Here is a 19,532-nt window from a genome sequence, read left to right as displayed (position 1 = left end):
GAAGAGGAATAGACTTGGCAGTCAAAACTAACAATACTCTCCATATACCATTCAACACAACCCTTTTATTTTCTCTTTTCAGTCCTCAACTTGAACACCATTGGCTAGGTGGTTGAGTGAGTGGAGATTCCTATTGCTCACATCTTCTGTCTTCTAGTCTCACAGCGGTGCCTGAAGCAGACCTTCCCCCAGTCTCCTTTAACCAATCTCTTTTATCTGTGCCTGGATTTAATAAACTGAGCACTGCCTCTTCTGTGTGGACACACTACTACAGAATAAAAATGATTTTATTCCAGAATAATTACACTGCTTCTGAAGAGGAATAATTATTTTGGAATAAAATCATTTTTATTTCGGAGTAGTGTGCCCACCTGAAGGAATTATTCCAGCATAACTATCACTATGGTAGTATAGCTGTAGCTGAATAGTTAGTCTAGGCTTCCTGTCCACAAAAGCCTTTAAAAAAATCCCACAAATCCATGCCTTCTGTGTAATGTTTTCTGCTAAAGAAGCACCGTAGCCAGAGGGCATACACTTGATGTGCTACATTTTGCTTACCCCTTAGGAAGGCAATATCATTCCATATAACTATTATTAATTTGTATTATCTAGCACCTAATCCTTCAGAACAATCTCTGCTCCAAAGAGCTTACAGTTCTAGCACTACAGAGGGCATGACCTTTGAATTGGATCTCCTCAAATTCAGGATATTTTAGATAAAGAAAAACACAGAATAGCTTGTAACTCCATAGGTCCTGTACATTAGCATGTGATTGGTTTAAACAATGTAGCTGGCTATGCTGTTTTTTGAAAGTGTTCAAAAATGGATATGATCAAGGCTTGTCTTTTCCTGCACTGGTTGGACAAACCACGGTAGTAAACAAAGGACCAGGGCACTATCTTTGAACAGTGAGAAGACTGGTAGGTAGGGTCACAATCAGTTCTAGTTCATGGTGGGTTTTCTCTACCTTAAAGATTTGAAATCCAAATAATCCGGATAAGTAAAAGTTTGATGTCCATTTTTCTGGTGACTGGTGTTGTTCAAACACTTTTTAGTTTTTGTTTCCCCATACAAAAATCAAGATGCACTGCAAAAATAAGCTTGAGTGAGGACTGAAGAGAGGAGAAAACCACACCAAGAGGCAATGCAGTAACAGAGGATAAGACCTCACATAGCAATAGCAAGGAAACTACCTCTCTTACCACAGTTCATAACAACTGTTGAACATTTATGAGTCCCTTTATATTTGATCTATTACTTTTCAAATCATATCATTTAGACCACTGAGAACTTGCATATCTACAGTGGTTGGATATGGCTTTGGCTTTCATGATATATAATTATTATTAGCAGCCACACTTCACTGAAAATATAAATAGCTTTCAGTTATTTATATATGTCCTTAGTCAGCTGTGGGTTGCTTTTTTGAGGGGTAAAAGTGCAAGAGGAACAGGTGCCTTAGGAAAAAAACACTAAACATATCCTATTTCATTACTTTGGTAAAGCCTTCAGTCTGTCTTTCCAGAAAATTAAGACACAGTGTCTTTTACCTAAGGCTATGACTAGACTACACCTCTCTATCGACAGAGAGATGTAGATTAGGCACGTCGAAAATTGCTAATGAAGCAGAGATTTAAATATCCCGTGCTTCATTAGCATAAACATGGCTACAGCTTTTTTTTCAAAATGGGGCTTTTGCAGAAAAAACGGCAGTCTAGACATGGATCTATCAAAAATAAACCCTTTTTCAACAGCTCCTGCATGCCTCAAAAATGAGGTTTACAGGATCTGTCGAAAAAAGATATATTTTCGACAGATCCATGTCTAGACTGCTGTTTTTTCCGAAAAAGCTCCAATTGTGTTTTTTCGAGATATCCTCAGTTTTGATTTCACTAGAAATGCATTATTCTTGGAAAACTGTTGGGAATAAAGGCACAGAACTAAACGGTGCAAAGCCCCCTTCAACTGCTAGTGATGATTTTATTGAGCATATCACCAGACTGGAACCTACATTCATAACACAGAGAACCAAACTCAGACCTCATGTGGAAATTCACTTAAACTATACCATGCTTTATCTGGGAGATAATATATACACAATCACAGTACGCACATGCACACATACGTTAATACTGAGGTAATCTATAGTTCTTGGCCTGAATAACAGGGCAAGGTCCCACCTTTTTGTTTGTTTGCTCTATCTGTGCAAATAATTCAGAGACCCTCACTTGTTAAATATCACCATACTATTTGTTCACATTGCCTTTCTCAACACCTTACTGCAGGCCTGTGCAACTCGGAAAGTGGCTAGGGCCATATTATTCCAAAGAAAACAGCTGTGGGCCGCAAGTAGGGATGCTCTCCCAAAAAATACCAAACACGCGTGTCTCCGCTTGGCCTCCTGGCATTTGTCTCTCCTGCACCCTGCCCCTTGGTGCCTTCTCCTTTCTCCTGACCTGCCCCCCTCCTCTCAGCACAAGCTCCTTCCCCTCCCCTACCTGGCTTCTGCTTTCCAGGTTGTGGGGCTGCCGGAGTCTTTTTGAATCCGGCGGTCGCCAGCCGTGACATCATGATGCCACATCATGCCAGCGTCCTGGCGTGTGCTGGCATCCCGCCCTCTGGCTTGCGCCTCACCTCATCACTCCGGAGCTGCATGCAGGCAGCCCGGCAGCAAGAATAGCCACACCTCTCCCTCTCCAGCGGCCGGTGGATCGGATGGGGCTGTGCCGCCTGTAGTCGGCAAGGGCAGCACAGTGAGCCCCTGCGGGCTGCACACGACCTTCGGGCTGTATGTTGTGCAGGCCTGTCTTACTGATTCATCCATGTCAGCTGTTACAACATCAGTAGTTCTTCAAATCTAGGTGAAGGAGGTTGAAGAGATCTCTTCACCCAGAGAACTTTTGGTTTTGGCTCCACTTGCCTATTCCTCTTGATGAGGAAGTTGCCTCAAGGTGCCAAATTTAAGAGGGACAAAAATGAAAAACAAGTTGAGGGGTCATATCACAGTGAGAGATCCAGATGAGGGAACACAGAAAAAGGGTCCCTTCCCGTTAAGTGGAAGGGACCATTAAAAGGAGAGGATAGTTCTTTCTCCATTCAGCTCTTTTCTTACTGACTGAGATCTCTGAAGCCTCACCAGTTAGTGTCAGTTCTGTAACATATTTTATGACACAGATACCTGCTATCCACTGGTATCATCTACAGAGTTAAGATCAATTCCTTTCCTTCTCCTAGCATTAAATTATGACACTGGTGCACTGGCTCCTCATTGCTGACCAATGTCTTGGAAGGAGTCAGAGAAGGATCCAATTTTCCACCCATCTCATCCACTTATTGTGGGTGGAAGTTAGCAGTGCACCTCAACACAAGGTCCAGACAGAGGGTATGTCTTGTCAGCGATGCTATTTTGGAATATGTCCGGTATCCTAAAATAGTGTTTTCTGCATCTTAACAGCACACCCGTTACTTCAAAATAACAGGCTTGGTATTCCAATGTCCCAGTAAACCTCATTCCATGAGGATTAAGGGACTTGTCAGAATAGCAGTCTATTAAGAAATATGGCACTGTGTAGACAGAGCCAAATTTCAGGATAGACTATCTTGAAATATGCTCAAAATAAGATACGCAATTTGCATATCTCAAATTGTGTAGCTTATTTCAAGCTAGTGCTGCTGGGTAGATGTGCCCAGTGTGCACAAGCATAAAGGTAGTTCTTACTTCTCAACACAGGAACACTGGGTAGAAATACAGCCTTTTGATAGACAGAGTGAACCTTCCCACACACACCCAACCAAACTATAGTTTTCTCAACAAAGCTTTTAAAAGCCCCTTTAAAAACTGATTACAAGGCTCTAGAGGGTTTAACTACATTTTTTTTCTTCTTCCTCAACACATAGAATATTATTAGTCTCACAGCCAGTGACAAATGGAAATGGTTCCTGGTATTACAGGGGTGTCATACCAAGGGAGACAGACTGACTGAGGAATTGATTTGGAGTCAAGAAAAACAGCTTTGCCAAGTAGCTCACTTGCATTGGATTTGTTGTAAAGAAGTTTTTAAAAAGTATCGAGGAGTCCTGTGGCACCTTATAGACTAACTGAAGTGTAGGAGCATAAGCTTTCGTGGGCAAAGACCCACTTCATCAGATGCATGTCATACTTTAAAAAGTATGTCACTCTTGTGATGACGGAGCTACAATGTGTTTCGAATGAGATATTTAAAAACACGCTCATTTAAACTGCCATACCGTGAGAACCCCGGGGGGAGGGGAGCTTTCATTTAAGCAATAACTTTCCCACCTCTGCTAACTCCTTCAAGGTGTAACATATATGTTAGATGATCTCTGTGTTCTCACAGCAAGAGCCTAGGCTTGGTATAATTTTGGAGAATGACTCCGAAAGATAGCTTGCTGAGTATAATGGATAGATCTAACACTGTTGCTAAGGTACAGTAGCTCTGGATTTGACACTTAGCAATGCAAATGGTGTCCTGTCACATTGTTTCTTTAAGTTCTCTTCCTGCTATGTGTTCCCTCCTCCAGAGTGCTTTTCTGTCCTTCCCACTGAGGCTATGTCTACACTGCAGAGTTTTTGTGCAAAAACAGGTGTTTTAAAGCTCCTAAATCAAATTAGCTGGTAAACCTCATTGCAGGAGGAATACCAGCTAATTTAAGTCAGGGCTTTAAATCAGAATCCCGTTTCATTGCCGCGTGTAGACGCGGGCAGTTACTTCGGGCTAGTCAATTTCTAAAATGGCGACCAGCTGGGAACATGCAAATCAAGCGCAGGATATTTAAATCCCGGGCTTGATTTGCAATTTCGGTCACCCTCATTAGCCTCCCTGGATCGAACTGGGGGGATAGTGTAGATGTACCCTTAGAGGGGAAGGGTTAAAGCACCTGTGAATGACAAAAGTTTTGTATATCAATTGCAAGTGTAGACATAGCGTCAGACTCAGCCAATGCAATGATGGTACATGGGTGGTGGGCAGCCTGTCGTCTGCGGGCCACAAGCAGCCCATTGGGGTTCTGTGTGTGGCCCATAAGACTATTTACCATTGCCCATGTTCAGGGTTGCCAGATTCTGCTGGTTTTCTGCGCTTTCTGTGTAGCTTTTTTCCTATCAGTATTATAAAAGTGACACTCACTTAAAGCAAGGGCATGTGAAGTGAGGTGCATGCTGACTGTACACTACATGGTGAGAGCTGTATGCTCCTTCTCCATTCAATAAAAGTGCTGCTATAGTTCAATCTGGATACTCTACAAATTCTAGGTACCCAAGTGTAGTTAACAAGATCACCCTAACCTAGGAGACCGTCTTGGTTACAACAATCTTGCAGCCCGCTGACATGAAGGAGGCCCACTCATTAGCCCAGGTTGCCCCTCATTGTTCAATACTGAAGAGGGATAACAGATGGGCTATTTTAAAAGGTTATTTTTAAAGGCGTGCATGCCCTAGGCTGTAAAATTGTTTCACAGGATGTTTGGATCAGTAGGCTAAACGCCCCCTGTCCTGTGTTTGGAAGGAAGTTGCTATCCCTAATAAATGGGCTTTTGAACACTACCAGAATAAGAATCATGGGAAATTCATCAAACTTCTTTAGACTCATTTCCAGTTACCATTCAATATATGGTTTTGAGTATTTGTGAAGGACTCCAACATTGCTGGCTCCTTACAAAGGAAGTTTAGGGACTGGATAGTTTTAGAAAGGGTAGTCTTCACGCTTTTAAAGAGAGCAGCACTCTAAGGGTAAACCCTGGAGTAAATGAGATAAAAGGTAAAAATATTGGGATCCTTTCTGGTCTCTCACAAATACTGAAGAGTTTGCAAACAGTGATATAGTAACCAGATATACTTCACACAAATTATTTCTTTGGCCAACCACGCCACATTCTATCAGTTCATTAGAACGCAGAGCTGTGCTCCTGACCTCAGAATAAATAATGAGCCAAGCTCTCTTTCTCTAGACAGCATTCCTTTCCAGCCACATCAGGAAACAGTCCTCAAGTATTTACTTTTTGATTTTAGTTTCTGCTGACTATAATCCTGCCACATTCCAACACATACACCAAACACATGTCTGTAAAACCCTGATTTTAATCATGGAAGCCCTCACAGAGCAGGATTTTAGATCATTGTTTTTAAATTTAGACATCAGTAATGCCAAAGTCTATTGTTCTTCCACAGAGGGTGTTTTTGGCAGGTCATCTGCTGGGCCCCTGGAGTTTGTTTTCTCCCACACATAGAATTTAATGCTTCTCAACTGTGAGACATGTTGAAAGGGCTGTGTCTTAAGAGCTGGGGAGAACATGGTCAGAATGTTCTGTGTATGAGCAAGCTCTGCACAATATGTCAGATCAAATTTATTTGCAGACTTTTTCCCCTGAGATTCACACTTAGTCATTCTGTGATAGGTTCCCCCCCCTTGTTAAATGGACATTTCTTTAAAAACAAACAAACAGATTTTCTTTTACAGCAGGAACTGAGCACCAGCTCGACTTGTGAAATTAAAAAGAACAACCTCACCAGCCCACACACTGTCAGAGCTTAGCTCCACTGAGCTGCTGCTCACACAGAGAACTTGCATTTGCATTATTTGTATCCATTCTAATGTCAGTAGGCCCATGGTTAAAGCAAAGCCTGAGAGTTGAGTCTTGGCTTCAATTTATGGAATTTCTATGGGTTTCCTATGGGACCTAGCGCAAGTCACTCAACTTCTCTTTGTCAGTTTCTTTACTTGTAAAATTGGGGAAAGTGAGGCTTGGGCTGGGATTAACCCTCCCTCCCCCAAACAAACAAACAAACAAACAAACAAACAAACAAACAAACAAATGGATTTAGATGCCCTACTCTCACTGAAGTTCGATGGGAATAAATTACTGGTCTTACTTAAGAACCTTTGAAAAATGCCAGAATTATGAACACTGGAAATTCACCAAATTGTTTTACTTACTGGGCATTCCATGGGAGTTGGGTGTCTTATCCTTTTGATTCCTTTGCAACTCCCATCTTTAATTAATGTCAGTTAAATGTTGTGAGATCCTGGGGTGCGAAAGAGGCTATGGAATCGCAAACTATCCCAAAAGGAACATCTGACTCAGAGATAAAAAGCGAGTGAGTGGATTTGTTATTTTCTGGATAGTTGTCAACATTGCTACAGGGATCAGCCATCAGGAATTCTGTTAGAGCAGTTGTGCCAATATTTCCTTCTCTACAAGACAGCAGTCTGGGAAATAAGAAGCGCAGAGCTGCCTTTGAGAGGAGTTAAGTTCTGCTCAGTCTTTGACAGATCAGCCTGATGTGATATTACAGTGAATGGCATCAAACAGCATATTTAATATGAGCAGTTTTGGTGTTTGGCTTTTTAAACGAATTTGATTTCAGGTGAAATATACGAAGATGAGTACCACCCTGGCAATGCACACTTTCCCGCACTTACTGACCTCTTCCAGAGATGCAACAGGTCAATAGCCTTTCTATTCAAATGTTAGTGTCTCTGCTGAAAAAGACAAACACTGCTAATTCTGGGGATTATTTTGGGGAATCAGATTCTGTCCTCTAGGAATGTGGAGTCCATCAACTCCTGTCAGGTAGAAGTACTTTCTTCACGACCAATTTTCTGTGTATTTGAATCAAGAGACAATAAGTTCATATGTCAAATATGTTAATACATGATCAAATCCAATTAAGGGCATGTTTTCATATTGAAAGTAGCACGGAATGGATCGAGCAGTGCCAGAGCACCTTTTAAAGATACAATGTATTATAATGTATTGTAGAAATGGGGCTGGCAATCTTTGGCACATGGACCATCAAGGTAATCCACAGATGGGCCATGAGACATTTTGTTCACCTAGACTTACCTCAGCTACAGCTCCCTGCAGCTCTCAGTGGCTGTGGTTCATTGTTCCTGGCCAATAGGAGCTCCAGGAAACGTTGTGGACCACAGGGATTTGCTGACATCCAGTTCCCATAGCTCCTGTTGGCTAGGAATGGTGAACCACAGCCACTGGCAGCTGTAGGGAGAAGGAGGTGTGTGCCTGTGGATGGTCAAGGTAAAGAAACTGTTTCACGGCCTGCCAGTGGATTACTCTGATAGGCCACGAGCTAAAGGTGGCCAACAGAGGTGTAGCAAGGTGGGTTATGTGCCCAGGGGCAAAGGCAAAATTTGCACCCCTCAACCCCCAGCCTGACCCCCCTTTGTGTGTCCCACTGCCACATGGAGCTCCCTCTGGAACATAGGGCCGTTCTACTTCCAGCCAGACTGGCACACCCTCTGGCCAATCGGCAGCTGTGGGTTCTCAGAGGGGCGGGCTACAGGTGAGGACCTGGATGCTGCAGCCTAATGGGCGGTGCCTTGGACCGACTGGCAGTGAAGAGGATTGTGGGGCTGGGGGTTGTGGTTGCAGATGGGTCTGTGCGCCAACTGCATTCTGCGCATGCTCGGCCTGAAGCCCCGCCCTGTGTGCTGCCCCTACCAGGCACTTCATGCTCAGTTTCAATTTCCTTCAAGTGCAGAAGTGGCTGGCACCCGTGGACTCCTAATGCCATCCTTCCCTCTGCTGCTAAATTGGTGCCCCTCTAGCATGGCACCCGGGGGCAACTGCCCTCCCTCTCGCTACGCCACTGGTGGCTAACCACTGTTGCAGCAATAATGTATCTGGGTATCTTCTTACATGGGAGATTTAAGGCAGAAGAAATAATTGAGGGAAAGTAGGGAGAGCTAATGGAGTCAGACTTTACCTCAGTGTTGTCAAACCTGTGACTTTCAAAGCTTTAAACCATGGCCCTCTAAGGCCACAACCAGTCTGAATTTGTATTTAATTATGAATTGAAGATGTTCCCTCAGCCACACCCTGTGCTTTTTAAACAAAAGTGTTTAAGCCTCCCAGCTGCCTCCCACCACTTCCTCAGCAGTCCTGGATATGCTCTGAGCAGCTGCTGCCACTGCTCAGTAGTTCTCTTGCTAACTGGCTGCTGTTTCCTAAAGAAGGTAGAAGACAGCAGTTCTGGCAGTTGCATTGCTTGCTTCCCTGCCAGACTGAGGGAGGCCCAGGGAGAGCAGGACGGGAGAGCAGATTGATTCCATCTGAGCCTAGGAGGGAGCTTGTTGTAAGGAATGTTTCCCCTCACGCATACAGCAGTGCAGGCCAGCTCAGGAGACTGAGGATGTAGCATGTACACCTGTGTATAGTGGCTTTGGGTTGATTACAGTGGCTCGCCTAACTTCGTGTTCTGTTAGATTCTTCTTTGTGCTGTCATTCCTCCATTGGACTGAAGCAGACTTGTAGTTTCGGTTTTCTAACCCAGCAGACTCTAGGCTGCACTACTATCTAGTCCCTGGAAGATGCACTATGTTGTCATGATCCAATATATCCAAGTATGCACCCTTTTCTGGCTGTTTTGCTTTTACCATCAGTCTCTTGGGTGTCATTACTTTGTTACTACTGACTTCCTGTTGCTTTGTAGTGTACCTAGGAGAAGCTGTCTTGTGCTCAGATTACCATTTGGTGCTGAAATATTTGAATTCTGCTGCCATGTTCTTTGACCCACTGAGCATGGGTCAGGTACACCAGACTTTGCAAAATGTGCTGTCACTTTCATGATCACTGGGGGTATGTCTACACTACAGCACTAATTCGAACTAACTTAGTTAATTAGTTAATTAGTTAATTCGAACTAAGCTAATTCGAATTAGCTCATCTAGACTTAAAAACTAGTTTGAATTAGTGATTTGCTAATTCGAACTAGCATGTCCACACTGAGTGGACCCTGAACCGAGGTTAAGGATGGCCAGAAGCAGTGCTGGCAGGGCATCAGATTAGGACTTAGAGTGTGGAGCTGCTGCCTCAGGCTAGCTGAGGGCTGTGCTTAAAGGGACCCGACCCCCACCCCGGTCAAACAGTTCTCAGGGGTTCCCCACTTGCAAAGCAGTCCTGGCTTGGAATGCCCTGAGTGCCCACACTCGGCACATCACAGCACTCGGCCATCAGCCCGGCTGCACTTGCCGCAGGCTGCCATCCGGGGGGGGGGGGGGGGGAGTCAATCAAGGGGTTTCAGGAGAGCTTCCACCCCGAGGAGCCCGCAGAGTCCTCCCCATCGGGGGCCCGTACCCCGTTCCTCCCTCACCTCCTTCCACTTACTCCTCCTTAGGCCCCCTTCCTGATGTACAAAATAAAGGACACGTGTGTTCAAAAATAGAAACTCTCTATTGAACAAAACTCGGGGAGACTGGGAAAAGGAGGTGGGAGAGGGGAAGAGAGAGGGTGGGAAAGGGGAGGGCAACTAAAATGATCAGGGGTTTGGAACAGGTCCCATGTGAAGAGAGGCTAAAGAGATTGGGACTTCTCAGCTTAGAAAAGAGGAGACAGAGGGGGGATATGATAGAGGTCTATAAAAGCATGAGTGGTGTGGAGAGGGTGCATAAAGAAAAGTTCTTCATTAGTTCCCATAATATAAGGACTAAAGGACACCAAATGAAATGAATGGGTAGCAGGCTTCAAACTAATAAAAGAAAGTTCTTCTTCACAAAGCAAATAGTCAACCTGTGGAACGCCTTGCTGCAGGAGGCTGTGAAGGCTAGAACTATAACAGAGTTTAAAGAGAAGTGAGATAAAGTCATGGAGGTTGGGCGAAGGAGTGATATTAGCCAGGGGGTAGAAATGGTGTCCCTGGCCTCTGTTTGTGGAAGGCTGGAGATGGATGGCACGAGACAAATGGCTTGGTCATTGTCTTCGGTCCATCCCCTCCGGGATAGCTGGTGTTGGCCACTGTCGGCAGACAGGTTACTGGGCTAGATGGACCTTTGGTCTGACCCAGTACGGCCGTTCTAAGCTCAGGGCTCAGGGTCGGGGGTCTCACTGGACCACCTTGATTTTCATGCAAACCTGCTCCTGGGTGGCCAGGCTGCAGCTATCCTGCCCTAGACGGCCACTTTCCTGTGCCTAGTACGGAGGTCGTGGATGAGGTCCACGATGTCTGCACTAGACCAGGTGGGCGCCCGCCTCTTGCGGACCTGGGCAGGCTCCCCGGAGCCGCCAGCCTGGTCCCGGGAAGAGGCGGAGGGCTGGGTGGCAGCGGGTGGCTGGCTTGCGCTGTGCCAGGTGCAGGGTCTGCTGGCTGGGTACTGGCTGGTTCCTGGCATGGGCACCGTAGCCAGCCCTTGCCCCTTTAAGGGGTCCGGGGCCGGGAGGGGGGCAGAAGAGTTTCCCTGGTGTTAGCCAGAGTGGCCACCAGGGAAAGCTGGGGAGGGCTAGCCTCCCACTAGTTCGAATTAAGTGGCTACACAGCCCTTAATTCGAACTACTTAATTCGAACTAGGCATTAGTCCTTGTAGAATGAGGTTTACCTAGTTCAAATTAAGCGCTCCGCTAGTTCGAATTAAGTTCGAACTAGCCGTTTGCCTGTGTAGCGCCTATCAAAGTTAATTCGAACTAACGTCTGTTAGTTCGAACTAACTTTGTAGTGTAGACATACCCAGAAATAGAATCAGTAATCTGCTGTGACCATACAGTTCCTGTCATTAACAGTGAACAGCTCTGTTTTGACCTTTTGCCAAGATCCAGCTGGGATTTCATGAGGCTGTAAATTCTCTTTCTGTTGTTGATTATTGTACTCTGCATCTTGCTAGTGGATACATTCCAGGGCTCATCTTTGTCAAGCCTCTACCCCATTGTTTCTCAAAGTGGTCCGTGGACTTACTCTGAGAGAGCTGCTACTGGGCTGCTCCATTTATTTACTTACTGGCTCCACAACCATGGAGCCTTGCAGAGCCACTACATTGACACTAGCTACATTATTTATGTAGCTGGAGTTGCATACCTTAAGCCAAGGCTACTCAACAGCAGCCCATGGGCCACATGCTGCTGGTGGCTGTGGTTTGGGTTTACGCGGGGCTCAACACACGGCCCGTGGCTGGAATCTTTTGAACATGGCCTCCACTGGGAACATGCTCCACAATGGCAAGGCATCTCCTAGGTGGAGGGGCATTGAAAGATCCAAGTGGATGGGCTGGTTGGAACAGATGGATACAATGTGTCAGCGCTTCTAGCCCTCAGGGAGGAGGTGTGGGGAGCACTGTGTGAAAGAAGCTATTTGCATATATTTGCATATATATTTGCATGAATATGCAACCACACTTAAGTTGTGACCCTTGGCATGTGCTATGAATATCATTGTGGCCCCTGGGACTTCCAAAGTTGAGTAGCTCTGCCTTAAGCCAACCTTCCAGGTGTAGTATAGATCTGGCTTAAGGCACGTCTTTAAGAGAAACATGGAAGTCAGAAGATGGGTGGTGATTACAGTGAGAGGCATGGGCCACTTGTGAACCTCTGGCTGGGGGAGGTAAGCTCCCAGCTGTGCTCCTCCCTCCAAAGGCCCCACCCCTTCTGTGTGCCCTGGAATCCAGAGCCGCCATAACGTGGCTACTGGCCCCTGACCTAGGATGGCTAATACCCACAACCTCCCTGGAGCAATGGGAGGGAAAGCAAGTGGCAGTGCTGTTGCAGGTTCCCCACCCCCAGGAAGGCAGGTATAAGGGAGCCCTGTGGTACTACTGAAGCAGAGCTCTGTGGGTAGAGTGTAGGCAGGGCCATGCCAGGCTGTTTGAGGATGCTCAGTCTCTCCTGCCTGCCACTTCTGGTGAGAGGAGATTGAAGCTGTTCATATGACATTTGCAGATCCTTCTAGTAAAGCAGGCCTGCATAACATGCGGCCCACAGGGGCTCACTGTGAGGCCCGTGCCAACTACGGGCGGCGCAACCCCATCTGATCCACCGGCCGGGCGGAGGAGCAGAGCGCCTCCAGGGAGAGGGAAGTGCGGCGATTCTTGCTGCTGGGCTGCCTTCATGCAGCTCCGGTGCGAGGAGGCGGGGTGCGAGCCAGAGGGTGGAACGCCGGCAGATGCCAGGACACTGGCGTGACGTGGCATCGTGATATCACGGCCGGCGACCGTCAAATTCAAAAAGGCTCTGGCAGCCCCGCAACCTGGAAAGTAGAAGCCAGGTAGGGGAAGGGAAAGAGGCTTGTCCTGAGGGGAGGGGGGCAGACACGCGTGGTGGTTTTTTTTTTTTTTGCTTGACAAAAATTTTTAGCTTGCGTGTTTGGTATTTTTTGGGAGAGCATCCCTACTTGCGGCCCACAGCTGTTTTCTTTGGAGTAATATGGCCCTCACTGCTTTCCGAGTTGTGCAGGCCTGTAGTAAAGTATGGAAACAAAACTCTCCCTCACTATTACAAGGGTTCTCATCTAGCAAAAGCATTTCAGCATCTACTTCCACTGAAATCACTGAGACTATTCACAAGCACATGCTCAGGTGCTTTCCTGGACTGGGGCCTAAGCTGCTTTTTAATCCATCCCATTTTGGAATTTCACACCCTCCACAGAATCCTACAGCTCTTAACTTGCACTCAGTTTTCCTGATAATGGAATTGGCAGAATTCTTGTGTGTAGTTCAGATACGCTGTCAAATCAGTGTCCTGAGAAGTTGCTCCTTGTTTTCAAGAAATACATGGGTGAGATGTATTACCAGAAAAAAATGGATATTTGTGAGAGAGGCCCTAAGTCCTCTGGCCAACAGTATGTAAAAGCAGAAATTAGGCATTGTAGAAAGTTTAAAGCAGAATGCATTTCTTCCAACATCAGAAACTGCTGAGACTTCCAGATTGTGTGCCAAAAAAGTTCTATTAGAGCCATTGGCTTTTGCACTTTTTCCAAATCTTTGCAAAATAGAGTGGCTTCCCTTCTCTGATTTTCTTGCCAAGTTTAGATGGGAATCTGCTATTTATACAGACTGCATTGCCTTTAACACATGATTTATAGTGCTTCATTTCCCTTTAGCCTGAACATTAGATTTAGACCCAGATTCGTAAAACTATGTAGGTGCTGCTGTGTTCAATGTGTCATGCCCAACTATCATTTTCAAAAGGGATTTAGAATTTAGCTTGAATCCCGTCAATTTACAAGGGATTTTAGCTCCTATGTGCCTAAATCACTTCTGAAAATGAAATTTAAGTTCCTAAATCAAACAGGGCTGAGCACAGGAACACTAAATCTTTTTAAGAAGTTGGATGTTGAATTGGAGCCCTTCTTTGTGATATCAAGGACATCCATCACCTTATGCTCTGTTTGTATGTGATTCATACAAAACAGTTTAGGAACCAATTACAATCCAATCCTTTCAGAAAAGGCAAGTAAGATGAACTGACCCTGTTAAGTGACATACATGGACAAAGGAAGCTTTCTCCTTGATTTGATCTACTTAAGTGCTATTGTAGACCACTTGATAGTCACTCTCTGTGCCAGGTGACAGCTGTGTTAAGAACAAGACTCAATTTCCTTGTTTATCATTCAGGGATTCTTTCCTGTGGTTGGGCATTTGTCTATTATAGATAAGATAGGGGATCTCAAGTTGAAAAAGGTTTATGTGACAGTAATTGAAGCACTGTGTTAGGCCTGCATATTTGGTTCTTAGATTTTTGATGCATATTGTTTTAACAGAAGCTTGGCAATTTGAAAGAAGAACAATTGAAGCTATTTGTTGAGTTTGATTCCCCCCCCCCCCTTAGGCTTAAGCAATAGAACACATGCAGCACAAGTGGTATTAATTCTGGACTTCTATTTGCATATCAAATATGACATTTGAAAACAGAATCTCTAAAATGAGTTGGTGGTTTAGAGTCACTTCGCCATATGTGAAGTTAAAGGAATATGCATGGCTGTGTTTCATTAAACATTCAGGGAAAATAAATTGGTTTGATGGGTCTTTAAAATCTTTAGTTAATATGCTTTGGGTATCTTGAAAGCAGGGTCTGCCGCCAGTGGTTCAGAAGGAACATGTGGTCATTTGCAAGGTTGTGAGATCTGAGAACAGGTTTTATTAAAACCTGCTTTTCTTGTTTCTAGACAATTTTACAAATCTGAAAAATTCTCTCCTTAATTTCCTACTATCCACAAAGAAGTCAATGAATTTTAAGTTAGAGACTTTCTTAAGAATATTGTTTCCATTTTCCTTGGGATTTTTTTTCCCTATGAAATAGTTCAGGTTAATTTTGTTTGGAGAATGAGTAAAATTGCTTAGTTTTGTTTTAAAGGGTACATCTACACTAGCCCCCCAGTTCGATCCAGGGAGGCTAATGAGGGTGGCCGAAATTGCAAATCAAGCCCGGGATTTAAATATCCTGTGCTTGATTTGCATGTTCCCAGCTGGTCGCCATTTTAGAAATTGACTAGCCCGAAGTAACTGCCCGCGTCTACACGCGGCAGTGAAACAGGATTCTGAAATAAAGCCCTAACTCAAATTAGCTGGTAAACCTCATTGCAGGAGGAATAACAGGTAGTTCGAACTAGGGCTTTATTTCGGGTCCCTGCTGCGTGTAGACATGGGCAGTTAGTCCGGACTTGTAAATTTCAAAAATGGTGACCGGCGGGGAAGATGCAAATCAAGCGTGGGATATTTAAATCCCGGGCTTGATTTGCAACTTTGAATGCCTGCATTAGCCTCCCTAGTTCAAACTAGGGGGCTAGTGTAGACATACCATGAAATAGTTCATCAGACCAAGGAGTTGGTTAGTATCAGGTGATACTCAGATTCCATCATCTATGAGTCAGTGTGTTATACTTTTAAGAATCACATGGGAGCTTATTCTTAAGAAAAGGCAATATGCCACGTTTACCAAAAATACAACAGAAAAAGCAGCGTATGCATTCAAACACATGCACACAGAGGTACTAGAGATGGTCTTATAGTTACCAATCTGTTGTGGCCTGAATCAATCCAAAGGCCAGTAAATTGAACATGACTATGGAGCTGAGCTCTGTTGGTCACAAGATGATGTTCTGAGGCTTTGCAGAACTGAACCCAAAGAACCATGGCAATGGACTCTGTTTTTATAGTTATTAATTCACATTTGAGTCTATGGATTTTACAGAGTCATGCTGGGACCATTAATCCTTAAGTGGTGTTTTATCCCATCATGATTACTGGGGGGAGGGTGGAAAGGGAAGGGGGGGTTATTCTTCACTAGCATTTTGATGGTTGTCATTGAGGGTTTTCCCACATCTGGTTTTGCCTTTTTCTCTTACCTTGCCTTCAGTATATCTATGCTAGAGTCATCAATCTGCTTGTTTAGCATCAGGCACGACGAGGGATCTTTTCTGATTGACACCTATTGTCTCTAAGTCTCTGACTCCTTTTAGCCCATCTGGACATTTGTGATAGCTTTTACACTTACCCTTATGCACACTTCATTCTCTCATAGCAAACAATTTTACAGAGCATTTCAGGCAAGATTATATTTTAGAAAGGATTATATAGATACTAAAAAAATTACGTAAGAACCTTACACAACTTAGTTTGCAGGGCAGATAGAAACACAACTTAATTTGTAATGCAGGCAAGAAGCAAGACCTTATAGCAAATATTATAATAAAACCATGCCCTAAGATAAAAGAAATGACCATAAGATGTCATGGTCTCTTCCTGTCTTAACACTTGCCACTTATCAGCTTACCGGACACATATCTACCAATGGCACAAGCCATTCTTTCCTGATCATCATAAAGGGCAACTGGTGGAATGAAACAGAAGCATATAGAACTTATAAGCAAAACATTATTATTATGACTTATGTTCTTTATATTTATTATATTTTTATAATAAGTATAATAAACTATATTTTGGCTACAAGAATCAGTATGAAATGTCCCCAGGAAGATCAAGCCAATTCACAGTCAATTAGACTAGCTGCTGGGCCATTAATCCCTGTCTGGCTTTTCCACTGTAGCCCCTGAAGTATCAGCAGTGGGAGTGACCCAAAGCTGCAAATATGAAATACACATACACAGATCAATACTCCTAACTTCATCTACAAAAACGTGTATGAATGGTATAGTCATAGTCACTAAATCATGAACTTTCCAATGATATCTTACATGTGGCCATCTTGCATGAAGCATATCTCATTCATGTCATGTTCATATCATAAGCATATTTTCATAAAGCATAAGGAATGTTACAATACTCTCCTCATCTGTAAAAAAATCAACTTTGTAATTCCTTTTGACCTGAAAGGTGATTTGAGAAGGGGAAGTGTCAGTTTAGATGAGATGCAAAGAGGCTAAAAATACTGGAGGTATGACTCCCAGATAGCGGATGAAAGTTGCATTAACACATCAGCTGCACCTGTCTTTGTTTCAGAAATGTATAGTTTGTAAACCCATCTCTAACTTTTGATAGAGAATGGTAAGCTCTTTGGGTGCGGGGAAAGGGTTGTCCCTTCCTTTGTGTTTATATAATGCCTTTGTAGAAGGGGACCTGAATATTGACTGGAATTTCTAACTGCTGCTGTACTTTATATTATATTATATTATATTATATTATATTATATTATATTATATTATATTATATTATATTATATTATATTATATTATATTGTTGCAGCATTTGGAATCCCAGTCATGGACCAGAACCCCACTGTGCTATGTGCTGTACAAATAGAACAAAAAGAATCCGTAGCCCAAAGACCTTATATACTGAGTGTGATTGCTGCTTTCGCCATAGTACCTGCAAATACAAATCAGATCTCTACCAATTAAAGAAGAGAAACTGTTCCCTGGTGCAAAGAGGAAAGATAATCCTTTGATAGGGATAGTATGGTAGGCTGCATATGTTTGCCCACAGCCCTTCTTCCTACTACTACTACTAAATCTTTGCGCTCAAGCATGCCAAAATGCATTTAAAATATAAATGATTTAAGCCCCACAAGCTCCCTGTGACGTAGATAAATGTTAGTTTTGCCCATTTTAGAGAGCTGCAGCACAGAGACTTGTAAGCTTAAAGTCACACAGGGGTAGATTCATGAACAGAACATCCTAATTGCCATTTATCTTGTCTATCTGTTGTACTCCTATTCCCCTTTACCTTGGTATCTGAGCACTTCACAATCTCTAATATAGATACCCTCAGAACTCCTGCACTATTATTTCATTGAGACCAAGAAGCTTATCCCAGGTCATATGGGAAATCTCAGAGAAGCAAAGGGATAGAAGCAGAGTCTCTTACATATCCTAACCTCTGGACTAACTTTCCTGTCACCCTTTACCGCTATTACCTCCACTTCCATTCAGATTAATCACATAAGCAGCAGCTTTCAAAACTGTAGGAAAAATTTAAAAAGGGAGCTAACCTGCTACCTGGCTCTCTTCCACCTTGTCACATAAACAGTCATATGCGGGCCTGCAGGGGTTAAATTTGTATTCCTCTAGGCCAGCCAAGATCCCTGCTGGAGAAAATACCAGTGTACTTTATCAGACAGCCTTTATCAGCTGCAACTCCCTATGCTTTTTAGCCAAGTATGGGATAATTAACATGACCTCCATTCTCAGCGCTGTGAGAACATTGAGTGTGGCATTGGGCCAGTATGCACATACCCGGTAAATAACTGTAGTATAACTAATGTAGGGAGTCCCGTGTCTGGTGAGTCTCACCAGGAACCTAGACCTTGAAGGGTTCCCTGGATCCCCCAGCTGGAGCCATGTCCGCTGTGGCCTAGTGCGAGGTGACCAGAATGGTACTCCCTGCAGACTGAAGGGACGTAAGCATTTCCAAATGCCTGTTGCTCTCCTTTATGCATTGCTCTGCTTATGTTTATTGGCATATTACCTTGCAGTAGCTGTGTAACCATCTGGCAGTATTAAGCCTGTGATAGTAGTGACGTAGTGAGTTTAATAAAAGCAAGTATCCCTAATTGACTCTGTCTTGAAGTGAATCCATAATCCTGTTGGGCCCTGGCCCTGGCCATGTGAGTTGACACACCTAAGCTCAACAAGCAAATTTTAAAGGTTATAAAAGTGGCCAACGGAGTTTTGGACAAACAAAAGGCTGTTATCAGCATTAAGGAGTGAATTCACAACATCAAGACTATCTTGGCACACACTCATTGTGACGCCCCGCCGCCATCTTGCGGCGGTACCCCCAAGTTTCTCCCGTGATGTGTCCCTGCATCAGTGCTCTGAGTCCTCCTGTCCACCCTTTTTGTCCACCTTTGTCTTCGGTTTCCTTCTCCCAAGTAAGGCGGGAGGGGAAGGGGGACCCGGGCCCACCCACTCTCATGGGCCCCGGCCCAGGGCCCTAAGGGTGCGGGTTCGGCTTGACCCGCCCCGGCTGACGGGGTGTGCACCCTTAACACGCCAGCCCACCAGTCACTCCTGACTCTGCCCTGGGCCTCTTCCTTCCCCTCCGCTGGCGGAAGACTCACCGTCCCCGCTCGGGGTTTGCTCCGGGGAACTTCCGGGGGTGGGGGGGGTGGGTCCGCTGACTCCTTGGCGGGCTGTTCGCTCGCCTCCGTCCCGGTGCGCTTCCCCCCCTTTCCTGCTCCCGGTGTCGGCGTTTTAAACCTGGCGCCGGCGTCCTGGCGTCAGTGCGTCTCGGCGGCCCCCCCCCGCTCCGCCCGGACGTCGGCGCGTTGCCCTGGCAACGCGGCTGATGCCGCGGCACGTCTCTCATGACGTCACCTCCCCCCTCCGCTCTGGGGC

General features: G+C 44.7%; 1 long non-coding RNA gene across 1 annotated transcript in view; it reads right to left on the bottom strand.

Annotated features, from left to right (window-relative positions):
* The window catches only part of LOC112547008 (uncharacterized), a 49,678-nt gene extending 30,379 nt beyond the window's left edge, over positions 1-19,299 (bottom strand). The window contains exon 1 of the long non-coding RNA XR_012906810.1: positions 19,256-19,299. This is a non-coding gene — a long non-coding RNA (uncharacterized LOC112547008). The remainder of the gene's footprint in view (positions 1-19,255) is intronic.
* Between the last annotated feature and the right edge of the window lie 233 nt (positions 19,300-19,532).

This window comes from Pelodiscus sinensis, chromosome 12 (assembly GCF_049634645.1).
Source record: "Pelodiscus sinensis isolate JC-2024 chromosome 12, ASM4963464v1, whole genome shotgun sequence".
Classification (NCBI taxonomy): domain Eukaryota; kingdom Metazoa; phylum Chordata; order Testudines; family Trionychidae; genus Pelodiscus; species Pelodiscus sinensis.
Note: the sequence above shows the minus strand (reverse complement) of the source record. Positions and strands in the feature narration are given on the sequence as shown.